The sequence below is a fragment of the Equus caballus genome, chromosome 18 (assembly GCF_041296265.1).
Source record: "Equus caballus isolate H_3958 breed thoroughbred chromosome 18, TB-T2T, whole genome shotgun sequence".
Taxonomy (NCBI): Eukaryota; Metazoa; Chordata; class Mammalia; order Perissodactyla; family Equidae; genus Equus; species Equus caballus.
The window spans coordinates 47356008-47380527 of NC_091701.1; the positions used below are offsets into that span (position 1 = coordinate 47356008).

General features: G+C 36.4%; 1 long non-coding RNA gene across 2 annotated transcripts in view; it reads left to right on the forward strand.

Moving 5' to 3' along the window:
• The window catches only part of LOC111768916 (uncharacterized), a 142862-nt gene that overhangs the window by 68342 nt on the left and 50000 nt on the right, over window positions 1-24520 (forward strand). For both annotated transcript variants that reach the window (XR_011428524.1, XR_002801600.2), the window contains exon 4: window positions 19928-20093. This is a non-coding gene — a long non-coding RNA (uncharacterized lncRNA). The remainder of the gene's footprint in view (window positions 1-19927; window positions 20094-24520) is intronic.

A 24520-nucleotide genomic window follows, 5' to 3' on the forward strand; every position in this document is an offset into this window, starting at 1 on the left:
AATATGTCTTTAGAATTCATGTTATCTGTTTTTCTTATTTTACACATGAGATGGCAAAACTGTGTTTTAAACCAGAATACACACCTTAACATTGATTATAACAACTACAATAAGCTACCTTTTTTTGAGTATTCATTATATTTTGGTTGCTTCACATTCAATTTTCTGATTTTTGAGAGCAAACTGAAAGAAACAAGCAAGTTTATTAACTTGCCCAAGTTCACATAGCCATTTAATATCTGAGCCGGCATGTTTGAACTTGGGCCCATGTGACTCACATCAGCTCATTCTACCACACCACAATGGCCCTTCTCATGGTGCTGTCGTTGGAATGAAAGGTAAATAGTGCTCGGTCATTTTTTCACGTTAGAGTTTTTCCATGTTTCCACTTAGATAGCAGTGTTATCTAAAGGAGAGTTTGAAGGTAAGCAAAACTGGGAGGAAGGCAAACTTTTACTTTATATTTTCCATCTCTACCTTCTATGGCCATATCATGCCACATTATTCTGCATCTTCCTCCTTCTCTAGACATCCTGGGCCTGCATGGGGGCTCTGGTGACCCAGGTTCCTTGACTTCTGGGTGCCATCAAAGTGCCGTCTCTTGGCAATAATGTTTAGTATTTCCCTTTTTTCTCTCCAAAACCATTGCTCCCTTATTAAACTTTACCTTTTTCATGACAGGAGACTATGGAGATTGACTCTAATTTCTAAAATGACAGTTGACAAATTACTCCTCATACAAGGGCTAATAACTGTTACAGCTTTAAGGGCTGTGTCCTTTCCAAAGGCATATGCATTTTAACAGGAGAGTTACAAAGTTATTTTAAAAATGATGTAACCCTTTAAGGATGGGATCTATGAGACCATAGCAAGCATTTAAGGGAGAGATTTGGGGGGAGACGAAACATTTGTCAGATACCTTAAATCTGACTGCATTTGCAAGGAAAGCTAACTTGTTTTTTGTTTTTAAAAAAATACTAATAAGATAATTGACACTAGCCCTTGTGGTCCAGTAGTTAAGATTTGGCGCTCTCACCACCACAGCCTGGGTTTGTTTTCTGGCAGGGAACCACACCATCTGTCTGTTGGTTGTCAAAGTGTGGTGGCTGTGTGTTTCTGTGATGCTGAAAGCTATGCCACCAGTATTTCAAATATCAGTAAGGTCATCCATAGTGGATAGTTTCATTGGAGCTTCTAGACTAAGACACACTAGGAAGAAGGACCTGGCCACCCACTTCTGAAAAATTGGCCATGAAAACCCTATGAATAACACTGGAGCATTGTCTGATATAGCACCAGAAGGTGAGAGGATGGCATGAAAGACTGGGACAGGGTGCCGTTGTGCTGTACACAGCATCGCTAGGAGTCAGAATTGACTCAACAGCACTAACAACAAGAAAGAAAATTAATGTCAAATAAATCTAACATACAATATTATTTCCAAAGCAAGCGATGGAAAAAAATCATTAAAATCACAATATGTTAAAGAAAATAACAATCATAAGGTTAAACTTTATATTTAAATATGTATTTGTAATAGCAGTATGTTGAAAGATATAATCAATAAGGACATTAACCTGTAGGTCTATCTGACACATGAACCAAAAGTTGAACAGCAAAAGAACACCGTTTTCATTAGCATCAGTGAAGGAAGATAAGAACTGATTGCAAGGAAATAGAACTGTAGTTTAATTTTAAGGAAGTGGCTTTATGGAATGATAAGAATGAAGATTTTTTCCTCTTTTTTATTATTAACGTTTAATTGCATAAAGTCGTTCCGTTATCCTTTTGTTTAACAACCTATTGTTAATCTGTCACATAAAATTAATAACGCAGAGATGAAAATCCTGTCACTACAAACCAAGTGATTGGAATTATGCTGTAAACATGGTTAATATCCACCTACAAGAAAAAATTTGAGTATTCTCCAAGAAAGTGATTCTCAGTCACAAGTGCTCTATGCAAGAAAAATTCAACCAGACCCTCTGAGCTTGGTCCATACACTGATTTTTTTGAAGTCTGTCAAGTTGATTCTAAAGATAGAATTGACAAATCGGCCTAGGATATGTAGATGACAGGATATGTAGGGGCACAGATATGTAGAGATCTGTAACTTATAGTTTGATAAATATTACTGGTACTTGCCGGTATTTCTAGATCTTTTCCTATTCTTGGACAGATAGACGGATTATCTGTTGGACTTGGTCAAAGCCGTCTGACTTGCTTCAGTCAATAAAATAAGAGTGGTGGCACTTCAAATTATGAGTCTCCATGCTTCTTTTCCCCTGCTTACATGAACCCTGAAGCATTGTGTTAAAAAAGAGGTGCCATAAGAATGCCTAGATTTCAGAATTACCTCATGAATGTTAACTGTCTGTCTGCCTTTGCACGAAAGAGAAATGAACCTTCGCGATGTTAAACCACTGAGATTTTTGTGCTGTTTGCTAATTAATGCAACATAACCTAGCCTTCTCTCTGACACACATGGCTCCAGGTGTCCATGACCCTCTTCCTCCAACTTTGTTTTCTTTACCTCCCTTATAATAGAGTGCCTTTCTTATCTCCAAGAGCAGTCTGCCAATTTTTATAATGTAAGGTACATGAGGAAAAGGAGTGTTTCTTATGTTGTTTGCTTTTGGTTCTGTTTCTTTGTTTCACTCATATATCCCAAGTATTTGGGTGGATTTGGATCTAATAAATATGTTTTGAATGAATGAATGTGCTTTGTATCTCATTGCCGCCTTAGTCTCAGAAATTTCTCTCTTCCATTAGCATTTGAAATCGACATATTTCTTTGACCCAAGCTGTTGCACCATCTCTCCCATCCATTCATAGCCAACTGCTGATGTCATGTACTTACCTTTCACTACCTTTACAACCCACTAAAAACCCATCCCTAACACTCTATTAAACTTTTAGAAAATATGTCAATAATTATTTTTTTAAATGATACAAAGGACACTTTGTTCAGTCTTGTCTTACTTAGTCTTGCCCAGCAGGGATCAATGCTAATGATCACTCTCTCTTGAGACATTCTCCTCCTTTGACTGTCAAAACACTGTCCTTGTTATCATCCTCACCTCTAGAGGGAACTCCTCTGCTTCCTTTCCAGGTTTCTCCTCCTCTACCCGTCAATTAAATGTTAGAATTCCTCAAGACTCAACCTTCAGCTGTTTCTCTCTTCAGGCTATATCCTCTTTGTAGGCAATGTGACTAGAGGCAATTACTCCAGAATTCATTTTTCCAGCCCATATCTCTCCATGGAGTTCAATATTTACATATTCACTCATCCATCCAAGGTTTATTGAACTTTGAGTGTTTGAAAGACACTATTATAAGCACTGGAGGCACACAGAATTATAAGACTGGCCACATCTTGTTATGGTGCTTGGAGCATAGTGGAAGAAACTGAAGCTTATTTCAGCTGTGACTATTACATTTATGATGTAATTATTTGTGATATTCTTTCCCCTCCATTGTAACATAAGTGCCTCAAAAGCAGAGACCATATCTGACTTTTTTCACCATTATGTTTTCACTTGCCATAGAGTGCCTGGTAGGAGCTCAGTGACTATTTGTTGAATTAATGAATGACTGAGTGAGTGCACAAATAATTGATATTCGTATTTTACATGAAAGATTGGTTTTGTCTTATTGTTTACCTGCCTCTGAATAAATCTATTTCACCCTTTTGTATTTGCTATTTAACTACACAGCTACATAAACTAAGAAATACAATTTCGAATCTTGCCTCAGTTCCAGCTAGAGTTGTGTATTAAAAATATCAGCCATATCGTCTTCAGATGTAAAATAAGATATAAAGACCAGTAATAATACAAAAGGTGAAAATTGTAGAAGTCCTTTGATACTTTTATTCGAGAATTCCAGAGGACTTTATAAATGTTTTTAGTTGTCTTTATTTCTCTAAGTGAAAACTCTTATTTGGAAATGACCAAGAGAGTTCAGGTTGAAATTTATGCACTCCAGCCACAAGATAGCATTCCTTTGATGTATATGAGGTATTCTCTAAATCTTAGTTCTGCTTAGATGCTAAAAGAAAGATTCTGAATTTACAAGTACTAATTTTTTTTCGGTGGAGTTGGTATTTTCAGGTTAAAATGGTGTTGCCAATATTTAAAGGAACTCTTGCCCTACTATATTTCCATTCCTCTGACCACAAATTCAGCACCACCCCTATGGCTGTGTAGGTTGTGCACCACACAGAACCATTTGTCCAAGAGGCAAGTGTGGGTTGAAATTAGTTCACAGAATGTGTGAGAAGGCGTCTGATTTCCATGGGTCACTAAATTTTAAGACCTACTCCTAAAGTGTTTTGTCTTAGTCTCTGACTCTACAATTGACTTAAAAATCCCTGAAACCCATTGTGTATCCAGCATATCTAGCGCTCCCAACAGAAAAGCCGATAAAGGGAACTACCTTATACTGCAATGTATCCATTCTGGCATACCCTGGTCTAAATTAATATCCATGAGTGGATTTTAAAAGTTCAGGAGACTCCTCAAGGTAGTGAGGGCTCTCTGGTGCTTTAAATTGTGAACTGACGTTATAGCCATAGGAACACATCTATCCTGGGAATTCTTGACACACGATCTGGGAAGTTTTCACATCCCCTGTGGGTTCCATGCATGGAAATTAAAAACAAACAAATAAGAAAGAAAACCCATGTGGCTTTTAATGGTAAGACATTGCTGTTTTGTAGCTACTGTAAAATTGTTATTTGTATAGAATATCAGATGCAATGTTTAAATCTGGATTTACAGTTATACCATATTTGTCAATCTGGCTTATCTTGTCACTTAAAGTCTCCAGGCAGAGGTTTGTATGTCATTTAGGGAAGGTGAGAAACAGTAAAGAAAAAATCATTTTAACAAAACCAGTGAAGAATTGTTCTTAGAATCATTTAGGCTTGTACCAAAACCAAGAGATTTTCAGGAAATCAGCATTATTTATTCTTTACGTACTGCCGTTTACCTTTTGAAGTACAGGAAATCTACTTGATTACATTAGGGAAAATCTATTATCTATAGAAAAAAATGACTAACAGTCAACTTAGAATGTTGATTTTAAAGAATTGGAACAATTCAGCTTACTGGTTCTTGAAGTGTGACGTGTGCCAGTGACATTACCATAACTTTTTTCTTATTTGGAAAGGGAGCGACACTTTTCATAAAATTGCATCTTCATATACAGTTGTAAAAACACAGGCTCACATTTAAATATCTTATATTATGTACTACTTTGTCCATAAACTTTATACCAAAGTTTCCTTTTTAAGTTTTTTAAAAAAGTTTTCAGTATATTCACAGAGTCATGTAACCATCACCACACCAATTTGAGAACGTTTTCATCACTCCAAAAAGAAATTCCATACCCATCAGCAGTCATTCCCCATTTCACCCCAAATCGTGCAGCCGTAAGCAGTTACTAATCTATTTTCTGCATCTATAGTTTGAGGATGGTTTTTTTGGCTATAAGATTCTTGGTTGACAGTTTTGCTGTTTTCAGTTCTTTGAATATGCCACCCCAGTCTTCTGACCTTCACTGTTTCTGATTACAAGTCAGATGTTAATCATATTTGGGTTTCTTTGTAGGTGACAAGTTATTTCCTCTTGTGCTGTGAAAAGTTTCTCTTTGTCTTTGTCTTTCAGTATGTTTTCTATGATGTGCCTGGGTGTGGTTCTTTTTGTGTTTGTGTTACTCTAGTATAGGTGCCTGACAATGTTTTTTTGATTGTAACAAAAATGCTTAACATTAAGCTTTTGATTACTGAGGCATCCATTTCAGAGATGTACATCTTGAATAAACAAATTGCCAGCTACACAACTAGATAAACATCACGTTCACCTTTTAGAAAGCCCTGGGTGACCTAGATAACTGACTGCTGGAGTGATCCTATGTCTCCCTTCCCAGTTCAATTCCTGCTTTTATGTTTTAAATTCACTAATAAAGAGTGAACCTATGAAACTCCAAATACTGCCCTGTCTATCACAATAAAGGCAGAACCCCAATTCTATGCTTGTTCTTTCTCTCTCTCTACCCGCAACCTCACTGTGTGGCCCCGCATATACCATGTATCTTCTTGAACCTGTAAGTAATAAACCTTGTTTTTTCAAAGTTCCCTGATAGTTGTTGCTGAGCTGTGTCTTGCAGTTATAATAAGAACCACAAGGGCCAGTCCAGACACAACATTGTCTCCAGTCAGGGAAATGTCTGTGGGGACTGCTGCAAGTATTACAGGCCCAGGTGAGTGCCCCCAGGCATTCCCAGCTGATAGCATCACTGTGATAGGCTGAGACCAACACAAAACAATTACTTGGAGTTCATTGAGCTTCTTGGATGTTTAGATTAATGTTTTCCACTAATTGGGACATTTTCAGTCATTATTCTTCTAATATTTTTTCTTCTCCTTTTTCTTTCGACTCTGCTGCTGGTATTTCCATTATGTACGTGTTGGTGCATTTAATGGTGTCCTATATTTCTCTGAGGCTCTGTTCGTTTTTTTTTCCCATCCTTTTTTCTCTCTGTTCTTCAGATTGTATAATCTCTATTGATTTATCTTGGTAAGTCATTTTCTTTGATTCTTTCTTACGCTCTTTCAAATCAATAGATTCTCTCTATTGTGGGATAGATACTGATTTTTTTCCTTTGCGTTAATGTGCTTTTCAAGTGCAATATTTCCATTTAGTTCTTTATTTGCTATTTGATGTGACATTGTCTTCATGTCTTCCTTTTCTTCTTTAAGTCTGGTTCCTTTTGGTTCTTTAAACATGTTTATAATGGCTTCTTTGAAGCCTGGGTCAATTAAATGTGACATCTGGGCCCTCTCACAGTTTCTGTTGCCTGCTGTTTTTCCTGTGTTTGGGTCACACTTTCCTGTTTTTTTGCATGTTTCCCAATTTTTTCCTGAAAGTAGGCATTTTATTAATATATTACAGTAATTTGGAAACTGATTCCCCTCTTTCATCTTTGATATTTGTTATGTTGCTGTTTGTTTATTTATTTAATGTCTTGATGTATTTATTTCCTAACAGCACATGGTTTTAATCACTACTTTGTATAATTTCATGTCTATTAAGAAAGCTGAGAAAAGAAGGGAAAGCAAGTATATATTTATAGAGTTTTTTGTATTAAACTTCTTATTTACCATTTTGGGTTCTCTTCATTTGCTCCTGTAGATTCGCATTACCATCTGGTGTCATTTACTTACTCCAATACAGCTTTCTTCCCGCTTACCTCCTTTGTGGTGTTATTTTAAAATTCATTACATTTCTATATGTTATAGTTCCAACAATACAATTATGAACACATTGTTTTACACAATCACAAACCTGGTGGATTAAAACAAAACAAATTTATTATCTTATGTTTGGAGAACAGAAGTCCAAAATGATTTTCCATGGGCTAAAATAAGGGTGAGAGCTGGGTGCTTTCCTTCTGGAGCTTCAAGAAGAGAACCTATTTCCTTTCTTTTTCCAGCTTCTAGATTTGGCCACAGTTTTTGACTTGTGTTCCCCTTCTATCTTCAAAGCCAACAATAACTAGTCAAGTCTTTCTCATATTGCATCACTCTAACACCAACTTTACTGCCTTTCTCCCATATAATAAGGACCCTTGTTATTTCATTGGGCCCACCTGGATAATCTAGGAGACTCTCCCCATCTCAAATCAACTGATCAGCGACCTTAATTCTATCTGCAAACTTAATGTTTTTCTGCAATGTAAACTAACATATTCACAGTTTCCAGCAATTAGGATAAGGTCCTCTTTGGGGAGCCATTATTCTGCATACCATACTTATCTCTGAAGTCACTCCCCGGAGGAAGCAGCCTTGGGCATGTGTGCAATCACCCTGGATGACATTATTTTGCATGCTGGAAAACAGTGGTCCATAAATGTCAAGAATCTTTTTGAATGTCCTATAGGTATTTATCAGCAGAGCTCACAACTAAAAACTAATTATTTTGAGTCTCAGTTCAGTGCGTATTTTTCCTCATCAATCTACCATCCAGATATTTCCAAGTGAGCATTATAATGATGATGGCTATATAGATTCATCTTTCTCCATGAAGGGAATGGTGTTATTAATACAACTGTATATATGTGGACACGTGCACTTGTTAGACAAAGGACTGTCATGACTAAATCTATTCACGTTCTAAATGACAAAATATTTGTTTCAAAGGAAATTTTTCCACTATGTTGAGTATTATTGGTTGATAAGTGAATTTGGAAATGATTTATAAAGAGATAAAGTTAAATTTATAGCTGTTTGCTCTGATCACAATGTGTTCTGAATATATTCCAAGAATTGTGATGCCATCTGGGTTAATTTGTTCTGAGGTAATAAAGTCATTACAAGGCTGTCAGAAAATGGCTGTCTCTCTAGAGAATTATGAGAAAGGAGATCAAATTTCAAGACACTGAGTACCTTCTAGACACTGATTTTGTCATGACCACAAAATCTAATGTTTAACAGTTATTTAATAGTTCTGTTTTTTGTGATAAATTAGATGGATAGGCACCTTTAGAAATTTTCATATTGTTTTCCATTGCAATTCATCTGTAAAATGTTGTAGTGTTTAATTATGAGAATAGGAATTTTACCTGAGATGCTAAATGCCAGGATGTATTGTCCAGATCAGCAGTAATAGTTACATATTCTTAACATTTGTTAATTTTATAAAAATAGACTCAAATAGTTTTTGTTCAATACTAAATGGAAAATGGAGAACTTTTTAAGTACTGCATCGCTTATCATGGACTAGCTTCACAGCAACTGAATGAGGTCTTAAATTTAAAAACAACACACATGTGTAGCTTAAGCGGCGTATAAAGATAACATACAGTGAATAAATCAGGGCTATCAATATCAAGATCTGATATATGAAGTAAAAGAAGGAAAATAAGAGCTAGAGCTAGTACCAAAGGAGAATAAATCTATTTAGAGACAGAATTTTAAAAGAGTTGGAGGGTCTAAAAGGAGAGGTGAAAGAGTCAAATTGTTTTAGATGAAAGATGCTACAAAGAACAACAACCAGACAGTCACATGAATGTATGAGAGGACAGAGAAAAGACCAATGTTGTATAAGCTTTAGTTTAATTGGTAGATCTTTAATGTATTAACCATGAAAGTTGATTTTTAGAGATACTAGTGCCTAGCTCTTTTTTTTTTTTTTTTAATATTTCTTTTTGTTGGGAAAGATGCACTCTGAACTAATATCTGTTGCCAATCTTCCTCTCTTTTTCATTCCCCCCAAAGCCTCAGTAGATAGCTGTATATTTCAGTTGAAAGTCCTTCTAGTTCTTCTATGTGAACGGCTGCCATAGCATGGCTACTGACAGACCAGTGGTGTGGCTCCATGCCTGGGAACCAGGCCCTGGCTGCCAAAGTGGAGCATATGAGACTTTAACTGCTAGGCCATCAGGGCTGGCTCTAGCGCCTAGTTCTTGAAGTTGATGCTTTCATAACTGAAAGAGCTATTGAAATAGGAAAGATTCATCATTGTTTTTTATTTTTATTGCAAAGACCAAAGCCTTTCAAGTGGAACCTGAAGATATACTGAAATTCTAATGGTTGTGCCATGTGTCTGGAACTTATATAAGATGATGTATAAATTTTCTACAGGTTTGCTGCCTCTTGATGCAAAAATAATATCTGTCCACCAAAATAGTGAATGGTTACTATGAAGGATACTAAGGGAAAAGGCAGAATCTTTAATCACTACAATTCCAAAGCTTACTTTCTTCTGAGGATGCTGAGCATAAGAAAATAAAGGATGTATATTCAGCATGTTTGGTTATGAATGATTGTGGGGGAAAAAAAGATTATTTAATATCTACCTTAACTTATGCATGATCCTACCATTCATATTGCAGACTCACAAATAATCAAGATAATGGGTAAGCATGACTGTCCACCATGGAAACAAAGGCCAGTAAAATACTTCCATGGTTTAAAATCCTTGCAGAAATGCAAAAAAGATCTTTACTTTGTTTGATATGTTTCTTTGAATTTGCGCTATGTAGCAGACCTCTCAAAGATGAACAGGTTTTTTGTATTAACCAAATAAATGATCAATAGGAAATTTAGAAAAATTTGTGTAGGATCATGTGTGCAGGATCATTTATGCAAGATCTGAGCACATAAGTGAGGATCCTGATTAGGACAGCACACTCACTTTTCATGGACTAGTTAAACTTGTCAAGGTAACTGGTTTAACAGCTTAAGCCTGAGCAATCTTCAGAGAATAGCTGCTTTGTATCATCTTATGGCTAAAGCTGATGTGTTTTATATAATCTTTAATATTAGAGATAGAAGAGACCTGAGAGATAATCTAGACAAATTAATATACGATTTGTAATAGGTAATATTTTTTAATAAATAATCCGGTACCTGAATTTGTCAATAAATTGATTTTATTAAATTAAATCATAGTGATTTCAAGTTTAATCTGGTAATAAAATAATTCTTACTTATTTGCATATATTTGAATGACAGAGAAAAAGAGGGAGATTTATAGTTAACATGGAAGAAATTGAGTAGATATTATCCATAACAAAGTAAACACCGTCTGTTGTGATGGGAAAATATTTGAGACATGGTGCTTTAGAATAATCTGTGCAGGAAAGTTCCTCATTAAGCAAATATCTTAAGCAAGAGTAGGACTTCCGAACTCTGTTTATTTTCTACCATACCCGTCTCCTCTCTGTCTCTATGTCTTTGGGATTCAGAAAATAAGTGGTAGGGGGCAAGAAGCATTTTAATCTTCTTTCATTTTTGATTCCTCTGTTGAACATCTAAAGAAATGCTATGACAGCAGCAAAGCCAAGATGTGGCAGAACAGTGAATTGATTCAAAGCTACTGCAAGCCAAGAGGGCAGAAGAATTAGCCTGTGAATTTGCCATAACTAAATAATGCCATAAATAATACTGAGGAAGAAAATAGCCCAACATGGTGTGCCATGCAATACTTGGAAATCTGGATTCACTTCCCGAAAATCAGAGTGAGTGACATACAGGAAAAGGACCACAATCCAGAAACAACAGGGTCGCCTGATAGACTATCCATTTGGAGTGCTGTAAATTCACATCCCTGCCTCACACCATACCAAACAAAGATGAGTTAAAGACACAAATGGGTTGAAGATATAAACGTAAAAAATAGAACTACAAAAGAATTATAAGGTAGGGCTAATACTATTTGTCTTGCATAGATTCCTGGATGACTGGATTACTTTCTAATAATAAGCATAGAACAGATTTAAGTAAAAACTCAAACAATTTAAAAATAAAATGATGTGGAAGTAACTGATGATATCTACATAAACAGCATCATACTTCCCAAGTGGGACACTGTAATACCTGTGACAAGTAGATAGTATTTGCCTTATGCATTTGTTAATCTTATTTATAAATGTAGACTTTAAACCTTACTCAGAATCATAATTTTAAATAATCCACATTTAAATCACCATTTTATGAGGCTCCTTTAAACAAGCTTAATCTATAATGAAAATGTCAGACATAACCATTCAGAACAGAACATTCCCAGGATACCAGTTAAAAGCATTTGCAAATAAGGCAAAAGCAAAAGCTTTTATTAACAGGGCTATGAAATTACAAGATGACTTGTAATGCAAAAGAACAGTAGACTAATTCTTTTAGAAGAGCAAGACTGTGGCTCAGCATATGAATGACACTTTCATTCCCCTTAGGTAACCTCTTACATATAAATATCAAACAGCATTGTTAATATCAACGCCGCTGTTCTTTAAATGTCATCTTTTTTGTAGATATGCTTATAAATTGGAATATGGAGGTGTACATAAGATTAAATTTTGTAACACTGGGCATATCACAATAAGAATTTAATAATTATAGAAATTTAACTCTTCAGAGTAGAGAAAATAAAATAAATTCATTACCTCCAGTTCATTGTTAATGGAAAAGATCTAGCAAGGATAAAAATTACAAAGGAGGTTAGAAAAGAAGTTTCAAGAGATATGATGTTTGGGGGGAATATTCATATTTATATAGAATAAGTCCCTAAAAGAATTATGTCATATCTATAATTCATAAAGATGTATTTTTTAAATGTAGGTTATAGGTCTAAGAATAATTTGAATCCAAATCTTTGGAGAACTTATAAATTACAATGAATCTTTACAATCACCACAACATAGTAGCATTTGTAAAATTAACATATGGAATGAAAGTTAGATAGATGCATATTTTTTAAATGGTGGTTCTTCTTTTACTATGTCTTGAGATCAGAGAAATATCCTAATTTACGTTTATGTTCATTATTGTCAGTTTAGAGGTGGACACACAGAAGCATAAAATAAAAATTCATAAAAGTTAATTGACTCAAAGAGAATAGAATAATAGAGACAGAATAGAATAGTATTCTTATGTGCTTCCAAGAGCTGCAACAAAAGTTTCTAATTGTTCTTATATTTTTTCAGTTTGATTTCAATTAAATTATTTTTATAAATATTTTTCTAATTGTAGAAGTAATGTAAAACTATCATCAAAACTTTGAAAAATACTACAAATTATGAAAAATAACTTACCCATTATGCACATTTTGAATTATTTTACTCCAGTCTATTTATTGTGACGTTATTGTTAAGTTATTGTTGTGAATATGTGAATTTTTATTCTGCTTTTTTTCATTTAACATAAAGCAGAGTAAATGTTTCTTTTGTGAAAAACAGAGTGTAGAGAGTCAAGGAAGAATCAGGGAAAACATTACTGAGATTTTTGCTATATTTAAAGTGAGAAATGATGGTTTGGACTAGATGTTGCTGGTCGAGGGTATGGGAAGTGTCAGATCTAGGATAAATTTTAAGTGTAGGGCCAACAGTACCTGCCAGTGGATGAAATGTGGTCTGTAGATTAAAGAGAGGGATCCAGGATGACTCCTGTGTTTTCAGCTCGAGTAACCAGTGAATGTCGTTTACTGTGATGGAGAGACTTGGGGAGGAGTAGAGGGTGTAAAGAAATTAGCAATTTTGTTTGAGTTGTATTAAGACTGAGCTATCTAGTAGATACTCAAGTAGAGATGTTAGGTGGAAGTTGGATACACAAATATGAAGCTCAGAGAAGTGGTGAGCACTGAAATAAAAAACTGGGGCTCATATAGGAGTTAGGAAATAGGGAGAAGATGATTATTTATATTGTATAAATATTTATTGAATATAATTATCCATATTTCTGAAAGAAAGTAGATAAAGACCATATCCTTTTGGGAAGTCACTGTTGAACAATTTAAAGAAAAGGTAATATTTTTAAATGCTTACTATGTACCAGGCACATTTTCAAATATTTTATATTAGTCAAAATGACATTTAACCCTCACAAATACTCCTATGAGTCAGTTAATGTTTGTTATCCACATAGAGCACAAGATGGCCAAGGCAGGGTAACCTACAGAGGCTCAGAAACTAGATTGACCAGTAGCCTGAGAACAGCCTAAGTGTTGCTGTCAAACTCCAGGGAGTTTTCTGGCTCCATCTCAAGTCATGAGCTCCTGAGGTTAGTTACCCTTATTAGTCATAGGTGGAGGGTCTGAAGACGTCTGTCCCATTTGAGACAAGTCATCCTTGCCTGTGCACCTGCAGGACTGAGTAATACATGCATCTGACCCAATGATGAGCTTGCCTCAGTTTCCTTAGAGCGCTGTTACATCACAAAGCTTTCCTGTTCAATTCCCTCGTGTGTCTGAGAAGGATTTCAAAAACAAACAAAACTCTTTTTTTAATTTAAAAGGACATTGAAAGTTCATATTGAATGGATTTTTATCTTTTTATTTTACCATTTGAGAAGACAGCTCTTGTCCTGCTTTGGGTTGGCCGCATTATCAAAGGCAAAATCCTGGGCCGTATGGATTACAGTTCTGAACCAGTTTGCAATTTTTAGGAAACTGTGTGCTAGTGTAGAGCTGATGAAACATGTTTGCCCTGCATCAGAATCATCTGCATACGAATTAACCTAACAGTCATTGGTTAGATATCACCTTGGTTACCAAATTCCTACAGAAATAAAATTGACATGTTACAATGCCTTTAATTTATTTTTATTCTGGAAAATATGAGCAAAAATTCACCACCAGATAGAGACACACATCCCTACATTTGAACTTGATGCTGCAGAAACCCCTGTGCAGAACTCTGGCTGATATTCTTTCTTGTTGACAGTGTTGGCAACTTTCATGCATAAATAGCAGGAAGTATGAGATTTATGAACCACACTGACTGAAGAGAATAATGATTCTGTAAAGTTTAAGTTTGACTTTCCGTGAAAGCCAGACCTGCTAGAATGATGAATAATTTTTAAAACCCACACTTTGTGGGTTTTATCATGTTAGAGACTATTATACTTTAAAGAGAAAAAAAAAATCACAGAATGAGAAAAGATTGTGTTTCATTTTGTTTCTACTCATAGATTTTTCTCCTAACTCACTTCTGTTGTAGGTACCTAGAGACTTATATTGAGCTCTGTAATTTCGCATGTTGTATGATATATGCATGGAGTTGCTGATATTTTCTCTTACACTGTATGAAATACAGAGCAAACAAGTTATTTGCAAGGGCTTGCTTTGAAAAGCTGTAAGGGAGAAGGCCACGACCACAGAGCCTGATTATCCGAAAATGGGTTCTCTGATGAGGATGTGATTACTAGCTTCAAGCTTTAGGATTCTTTTCTGGAAATACCACTGATTTTCTAAGAGCATTTTAAGGAATGGTTTTATGAGTGGAAGAGCAAGCACTGGGCCAGATGTCATGTATACATCTTCTGCTCATGGCTCATTCTCTTATTAAATTGCACAATCTCCTTTAGCTTCAGTTTCCCTGTATGTGCAATAGGGATATAGTGGCTGGCCTTCCTGATGCAGTGTGGTTGTGAGGATCAACTGAGAAAATACATGGATAACATAGAAACTTGCATGTAGTATAGTTATACAGATGTTATTACAATTTACTTCATCTTTAATTTCCTGGACTCACATAAACCAAATGGAAATATTTTAATATTTAATGAAAAGTCAAGTGAATATTTTAAAAAGTGATAGATTTCCAAAAGATAGCTTTAAAATTTATTTTATCTTTTTCTTTTTCGTGAGGAAGATTGGCCCTGAGCTAACATCCATTGCCAATCTTCCTTTTTTTGCTTGAGGAAGATTGTCATTGGGCTAATATCTGTGCCAGTCTTCCTCTATTTTGTATGTGGGATGCCATCACAGCATGGCTTGATGAGTGGTGCTAGGTCTGCGCCAGGATCTGAACCTGAGAACCCCTGGCCACTGAAGTGGAGTGTGGGAAAGTGGAGTGGTTACACTGTGCTCACGGGCTGGCCCCTAAAATTTATTTTTTTAAAAAATTGGCCTATTTATAAGAGATGAGTGATGGTTTCTCTGTAGTTAAGTTTGCAAAGTTTTAATGCACAACTGCAATTCTTGGTAGAGAATTTTTTGAAAACCAGATGATCCTCATAGGAACATAGGAAAATATTTGTGAATGATTTATGTTATTTCTGAGGCTTGTACCTTTTTAAAACTCCTTGATTAATTACTCAGATTTGCTCACATCTTCCCAGCTATCCTCAAGCATCATTATTCAAGGTGGTTTGGGCAGTGTGATTGTCTTCAAGCAGATCTAAACAAAACAAAACCAAAACCAAAAAGCAAAAAATTTCATATTATACCCTTCTTTTAGGGCCATGACTGCTCTTTTGCTTACTATCTTTATAAACAGAGACGTGCCATTCATTTATTCAACAACATCAGATATTTCTTGAGCGTCTACTATGTGCCAGGGCAGTGATAAAAGCAGACAAGTCTTTGTCTTTATGTAGCTTGCATTCTGTTGATGAAGATAGAAGTAAAGGATGAGCCATGCTAATGTGTGGAGTAAAGAGTGTTCTCAGCAGAGATAACAGCCATTGCAAAGACCTTGACACATGCATAGTCGGCATATTGGGAAAACAAAAAGGAGGTCAGGGTGGCTGGAGCAGAGTGAGCAAAAGGAAGAGTCATATAAATGAAGATGGTGAAGTAGGCAGGACCAGATGATGTGTCGGAGTTGAGACCAAGGTGGGGACATTGAATTTTATAGGCTTGGTGCACATAAAACTCTTAGATTAATGATTTTTTGCCACTCATTTAACATAACAACTTTTCCCCAAAATGCTATACTTAATAAATGTGACATGAAATGTGATTTTTTAAATTATAATTTCAAGTAGACACACTCACCAACTTACTTGGCACATGGTTTTTATTCAGAGAATAGTATGTAGGACGAATTTGAACTGTGCACCATGTTGGGATGAGCCCACCATGTTTAGCTTTGTGTAACTACACCAAGCAAGAGGAGTGGAAGGGTGGCATCTTCGACAATCTTCTATTGTTGAATGCATGTGCTCTATCCATGTGTTTCAAAGCACCCTCCTGTTTAGTTTTAATTTGGCTCAAAAGTTGTTTTTCTGTGTTATACCTTAATTTTTAAGTGAAGTTTGATTACAAAGTAACCATGAGCCCTAAAAAGGTTAAAAAATTTTGAAGAATATGGCACAGAGAAAATAATTCACCTACAAAAGATGACTCCTTTGCAACCTCGTCCATCATCCACCATCCACTATCAAGACTCTCTTCTTCCTTTGGCAAGTACCTCTCTAAAAATCATTTGTATCTAGTTGTATATATTATATTTACTTACTTTCAATTATTTATTGTTTATATTAATTTGTTCTCATTATTCAATTAATATATTTTTCTAACTGAAAATTGTTTGGGTATCTTGGGTTGAGATAGAATGCATCATAAAAGTTTCCATTAAAATCAATGATTTTAAAAATTAATGTGAGCACTTTTCACTTATGGCAGAGTGTCGAGGGATAAATGAGGCTCATTGGGTAAGAGAGGGTTGTGTTCTGAGATGGGAAGCCCATGAAGAGCCCAGATAATTGAATAAAGCTTGTTTGTTTTAAGTTGACTTGCTTTCTGGAACTCTAGATACAGTGGCAAATTTTCAATGGCAGTTTCTTTTGCTAATAATAACCAATGACAACAGCAAATATGACAACAAAGGTTCTGCCTTTAAGGGCACACCATGATGCTTCCTTAGCTAGACGCAATTGAAACAAACTTAACTTCATATTTATCACAGCCTGGGGTAGGGGTAGAATACCAACCATTTGAGAATTTGTTTTTGGTAAAAAGAAGTATTTTTAGAAGTGGATTTTTCCTCAGAATCTTCAAATAAATGCCCCTTTCCTTTATGTTCCAATATATTTTCATAGATTCTTTGTTTTTTACTTTCTGTTTTCTCCTTGTTGAATGGTGTCCAAGTGTTCAGGATAGGTATTTCTTAATATCTAGAGTGCATGGAATGTTCTTATTCTCTCTCTGTTTTCCTTTCAGATCTAAATTTGGAAAGCCCCCATGTGTTCTCCAGCAGATGTTTGTCTAAAGCATGGCTAGGGGATGGAGCTGGAGTTTTGTTAGGCTCATATTGTTCTGTCAATGGAAGCCTGCAACTTTTCATTAGAGAATGTAGCCCAGCCAGATATACACTCCTCATGGAGAGTTAGAATGGGTTTGAGGGTCCAAGCAGCTGCAGTGACCCAGCAGTCTTACAGACCCTGTAGCAGCAGGGATCTCTTTCTTCCCTCTCCAGCACTCTACACCCTACCAATAAAATGCTCCCTCTCACTCGTTTGCCTTTTCCTGCTGCTGCCAAATAGTATTCTGTCCTTGTCTTTTTCTCTCTGTCTCTATCTCTTTTTCTTTCTCTCCCCATCCCTTACCTCTATCTTCATCTCTATTTCTCTCTTTTTTTAAAGATTGGCATCTGAGCTAACATCTGTTGCCAATCTTCTTTCTTTTCCTTCTTCTCCCCAAAGCCCCCCAGTAACTAGTTGCATATTGTAGTTGTAGGTCCTTCTGGTTGTGCTATGTGGGACACTGCCTCAGCATGGCTTAATGAGTGATGTCATGTCTGCACCCTGGATCTGAACCAGCAAAACCCTGGGCCACCAAAGTGGAGTGCACGAACTTAACCACTCGGCCCCAGGGCCAGCTCCCTATTTCTGTTTTTTATCTCTTGAACTTCAGATCTCTAAGAGACTATCTTTCTGAGTTAGCTATAGACAAAGCTTTTATACTAGTCTCTCTGGGGTCACTGATGATCTCATAGATAACCAATTTAGCTTGTACACCATGCCCTGATCTAAATTGTTATACCAAGGGAACAGGAGAAAATGGTACAAAGCACTACAACCTAAGTGTACAAAATCACTTTCAGACTCTTGTTCAAAATAAGGCTGTTAGCATAGAAGGAACTTCAGGGTTTTATGTTCAGAATAATCTTACACACACACACACACACTCTCTGTCTCTCTCCCTCTCTCTCCCAAGATTGCCCTGCCCATAGAAGTTTTCCTGTTTGTGCCATTTCTCAAAGAATAGCTAGATTGCTGAGGAAACCATATAGCACTGTTCATCCTCATTTACTTCCTACTGTGTTGTACGCTGGAGGCATATTCTCTGACTGGAGGTAGAAATCATTACACTATTAGTGTTGGGCAAAGTGAGGAGCATGACTCTTTCTCACTTAGAGGATGATTCCCATGTAGTGGGTTTGTGGACGTGTGATTTTAGATTTAAGTTGCTCTTGAATCTCAAAGGTTCAGATATTAGGATGATTCAAGTATTTTTTTAATTCACTAAGAAAAACAATATTATTCTGGCTACAAGGTAGATTACCTGTAATAATTAATCTATTCCCAATAATGATGAAGGTAAATTCCCCAGATGTAATTCCCCAGATGTTGTTATGTGGAATTTCTTCATTATTAACTTACACTGCTATTGCCAGATAATTTTTTAATTTTGGGAATATTTATAGGTAGTGTAATTAAATGCTAGTCATTTTCCAAAAGTCCCTCTTAGTCTCCTATCAGATATACTCAGAAGGATGGGTCCAAATTTACAAACTTGAATGGTTTAAGCACCAAACAGATAACATAAATGAGTGTAAAAGGCAGAGTATAATATGGTAGGGAGTGAAGGGAACCAGGGTCAAGTTGAAAATAGGTGCCATGTCTAAAATTGTCCAAATTAAAAATTACATTTCTTAAAACACGATTGTGGCAAAATGAATATGTTTGTGAGCCATGCTGGGGTTATGGACTGCTAGATTGCAACATCTGCCTGTTTATTTTTTTCAAATAATTCATCTGGTAAAAAGAAGAAGAAATAACCAGATGTAGTCCAGGGTAAGGTAGAATTTCTTAATCTTTATTCGATTCAGGAAGATTGGACCATGTTTATGGGGAGAAATATTATAAATTATAAGGAGAATAAAAAGAATGAATTGAACAGGTGCCAAACCTGGAGGAAACCTGTGGAGACGGAGAATTCAACTTTATATAAAGTAGGGAGGTAGATTCTCTTCTGAGCCTGAAGCCTAACTCTGAGATTCAGTGAACTTCTCATCTCTCAAGCCCCTACTCAAAACTAATCTCAATGAGGCCTCCTGTGACCAGCCAATTTAATTTTGCAGGCGCTCTGGCACTCCTGATCCCTTTAACCTTGCTCTACTTTTCCTTTCTCCATAACACTAACATTATATAACAATAAGCAATAAACATCATATGTATGCTGTATACGATGGTCATTGCTTACTGTCCATTTTCCTTGCTAGGTTGCAAGTAGATGACGGTAGACATCTTTGTCATTTTTATCCTCTGATGTATCCCAAGGTCCTAGAATAGATCTTGAAACATGGTAGTCTCTCAATAAGTATTTATTGAGTAAATGAAAATGTAAGTGGTCACAGGTATGGATAATTTCAGGTAGCAAATAAATTTACTGTTGAGTAATTTCATATTCTTGCAAAACAGGAAGAAGGGCCATCTGTTCAGAGATAAGGATTTCAAGGAGTAGCAGGGTCTTTGAGTAGAAGGATGAAGTTAATAAGACCTTAAGAACCTAAAGCCGTGAACGGAAAATTATCTGGCCTGCTCCATCGAAACCCTGTCTGAAGCTGGACACTTTAATTTTGCAATGGTAAGTTTGGTTCTATGATTTTCTCTAGCAGGACCCTGCAACTTACGGGAAAGGAATCACGTACTTAAATTGAACTAAAGTAGTGGATTAGTGGATTGGAAGTCACCAAGTATAGGGAACATTGATAAGATAAGACAATGATTAAAGCAATGATACAATATAGAGTCTAAAGAAGGAAGTAAAGGCATTAGCCTTGGGAGAAAATTAAGGCTTTATTAAGTATGCAGAGATATCAGAGAGGACAGCAAGCACAAATACTTGGAAAAGGGTGTGAGAACACTGTGGTTAGAGTAGCCCTTTGTGAAAGCAAATTCCATGAGAGCAGGGTTTTTCATCTGTTTGGAACATTGCTGAATACTCAGAAGTGCTTAGCACAGAGTCAATTCTTAGTGTGTGCTTGTTAGATTAATGGCGAGGTCCAGAATATCACCATGAGAGTAGATCCCTATGGTAGAGGACAGGTAAAGACTTCTGAGATAAGAGGGGGAAGAAAGTCAACAATCAAACTGCTAAATGGTTTACGCCTGACCTTAGATGTTTCTGTGAAGACAGAAGGAACAATTGGAGGCCTGGTGTTAAAGACCTTAAAGAGCAAGGCTGTATGGCTAGGAGGTCTGCACATGGTAGGTTGGATAGATGAACCTTGAAAACAGAGGAGTTTCTATATCAAAGTGGAAAAATAATAGTCTTGAAGTGACAAAAGTCTGTATAATCCATACTAATTTTCCCTACAATGCCTGAAACATAGGGAAATGGCTGAGATACAGGGAAAGAGTATTCTAGGTGGAGAGAGTAAAAAGTGCCAAAGCCTGAGATGAAGACAACCTTAGATCATTGGAATATCAGGAAGCAGTTCAGATTGCTAAGAAATGATGAATAGTGCGAGATCAGAAGAGGTCAGACCTTTGGAGCCTTGCATGCCGTGGTAGTATTTGAAGGTTATTGCAAATACAAAGGGAAGCCATTGGAGAGTTTTAAGCAAGAGGGTGAACGCTATGATTTTTGAGCAGTGAAGATCATTGGGACAGTTTAATGACTACACTTCTGCCTCTTGGCCCAGAACCCTCATCTGCCTGGAGTAGATGACCCATCCAGGTGTATCCCATGTAAGTCAACTCTGTTGAGATGGTGGTTTTCCAGTCACTGCCAATTTAAAATTTAGTTTCTCTACCATTTCAAACCTTTCAGAAAAATTAAGGTGTTATCAGTATCTCAGTTGTTGTTCACAGTTTAATACTTTGTCTCCAAATCTCCACCTCATCAGAGAGCTCCAAAGGGTTTGTTTTTCACGCATCACCTGGAGAATCAGAATTGTTTATACAGAGCATAGGAAAGTAAGAGGAAATGGGAAAGTTTTCTAGCTGGCGTGTGATCAGTTCACTGCCAGCCCTATCTACTGATGTCCTCCCTGTAGCTCTCCTTGCTCTATTCTGCATCTCCCATGAACCCCCTCTACAGTTCCCTGCTGTTGGAAAATCTAGGAGGCATGCCCTTTCTTCAACTACACGTCCTTCAGCAATAGGTCTACTCATTCTCAGCTGATAAGACCCATTGGCTCCATGAGTGCTTTTTGGTGGGCAGGGTAGGAGAGTAGGAAGGAATAGTGGGGAAGGGATGGTGGAAACGGAGGCCTTGCAAAGTTACCATCATCCATGGCCTACACTATCTTCCTGGAAACCTAGGAATTCCTGTAAAACCAACAGCTGCTCTACAGGAAACTGAGGGCAAGCTTCGTCCTGTTAGCTTTAATGTTTGCCTTCCTTCTATGCCTGTCTTCTAGGGTGAGCAGCCTACCCTGTGCTCAGTGACCTATGGTGGCAAACCAGTGCTAGTCCTTATCTTTAGAACCATTCCCTGACTCCAATTCAAGAAAAATTCTCTAGTGGTTGGGAGAATATCTTCAATGGAAGATTCATTTACAAACCGTACCTCCTAATGAAAAGAGCAGAGCATCAAGAAAAAAATAAGTACTAACAATGCAACCTTCCCCCAGGGGAAAATGCAAAATATTCTAATGTTCCAGAAAGACTCTTTCTCCCTAGAAAAACCTTCTATTTTGCCCAAATTCTTTTAATCATCTCCTCCTGCAGGTAGGAGAGGACCAAAATATTCCTATTTTTTTTTTTTGATTTCATCAACTACCTCTGTCTTACAATAGACAATATCTAAATCCAGCTTAGCCATTTTCCTTCTTTTTTTGCTGAAAACTAAGCTAGGAATTTTCACAGGAAAGAAATGCAGGCATCAAATTACTGTCATCAAAATATATTCCATATGCTGTTACATTACAAATGGTTTGTAAAGGACAGCTTTTCATTCTGTGTAAAGAACAGCTTATGGGGTGGTGACATGGGTGAGGGAGGTGAGGCAAATATAGAAGGAAGGAGAGGGGTTAGAGGCCGTTATGGAGAATTAAGTAGGAGAATAAATAGGACCAATGAAAACTATCCTGTATTTTCTTCCATAGAGTGCCCAGCACAGAAACAGGTACTTTGTAGGCACAGAACATTTCTTCTTGGTTGGCTTATCACTTTTGGGGGAACTTCTGACTCTTATCTAAGCTTTGGGTGTACCCAGGGGAAGAACAAGGAACCCTGTGCTGGAAAAAGTTATAACATTTTAGAAGTACCTGGAGCATTAACTTTATTGCAGAGTTATACTATATAGTAAAAATATTAATATGAAATGGTTTTAAGCAAGGCATTTCTCCACAGGCTTTGAAATTTCTGACTAGGCATTTAATGGTTGAATTTTATTATTGGTTTAAATAAGATATAAAGTCTGAAAGAAAAATGCATGAATCTAGAATCTGAGGTATAAAGATGTACGCAATAGCTAGTTAGTTAGCAACTCTAAATGGATGGACTTAATAAACTTTAATACTTTTAAGTCTTAAAATTTGATTACGTGTTCTTCAGGAGAAGCTATATGGATATTTTATTTAAAAATCTCAGTTGATTTTTTATTATTAAAGAAAATATACAAGAAAAATGGATGGTCATATTTTCTCTATTTTAATAACCAAAAAAGATAGGTCATTTAATTATAGAAGGTAAAGTAATACAATAATAAAATAGAAATGCTTTACCTTTATAAAAATAGGTAGAAAATATAATTATTATTTTAAGTTGAGCTGATGTATTATGTCAATACCTTAAGAGTTTTGTCATCAAATTTACCTAATAGAATTTGGTGTCAAATTCAGTTTTTTTGTATACATATCCAATGAGCAATGAATTTAAGGTTAAACCTCATTGCAATGAATATTGGTCTTCATGTGATTGCTCAGACATACACACCACACACACGCACACACGTGCGCACACACACACACAAATCCCTAAAAGCCCTGGCAGGGCAGCTTAGGAACAGAGCTTTATTGACCTGTTACATACATTTTCATACTACATATAATTCAATTTGACAGATCTTCTCTATTTTCCAATCTCATTTTCAGTTGGATCTTAGTCTCACCTCATAATATAAAAATACGTAACAGTTTAGAATGGCACAAACTCAGAGTAGAGCTGAAAGATATGATTGATCGTAGCTGAGGTGAATTAAGAAGTTAGTACAGGGGCCAACCAGTAGCGTGGCAGTTAAGTTCACACGTTCTGCTTTGGCGGCTCAGGGTTCGCCAGTTCTGATCCCGGGTGTGGACCTACACACCGGTTATCAAGCTGTACTGTGGCACTTTCTTAAAAGGTTAAAGTTACTATATGATTTGCAATTGCACTCCTAGGTATATACTTCAAGGAAACCAAAGCATATGTCTGCACAAAAACTTATACACACATCTTCATAATAGCATTACTCATAATAGCCAAAAAGTGGGAAAAACCGAAATGTTTATCAACTGATGGATCCACAAATAAAATGTAATATATCCACATTATTTGTTAATAAAAAGGAATGAAGTGTCCCACATATAAAGTAGAGGAAGATGGGCACGGATGTTAGCTCAGGGCTAATCTTCCTCAAAAAAAAAAAAAAAAAGAAAAGAAAAGAAAAAGAAGTTAGTACATATTCCAGAAATTTGCTTCAGTTAAAGTGGAGATGGGGATGTTAGTGCCTTACGTACTTGATCTCTTGCTCAGACTCTTTTGCGAAGCTCAGTCCCAAAGATTGTACCTTTCCTGCAGGGCACAGGTGGTGGTGGAGGTGCAGGGGTGGCAATCAGCAATAATTTAGGCTTGGTGGATGGATGAGGATGTCTACATACTTGTTGTACCTTTACCATAGTTGAGCACTACTACACCCTCCCTCCCATCAGTCTGCAATAAATACAGACAAGAGTTCATTATATATGGCTTAGAAGGATAATGATTTTTAAAGGATAGGTTTTCATGCTGTGTAAAGAACAGATTATGGGTTGGTGACATGGGTCGGAGTGGTGAGGCAAATATAGAAGGAAAGGGAGGGGTTAG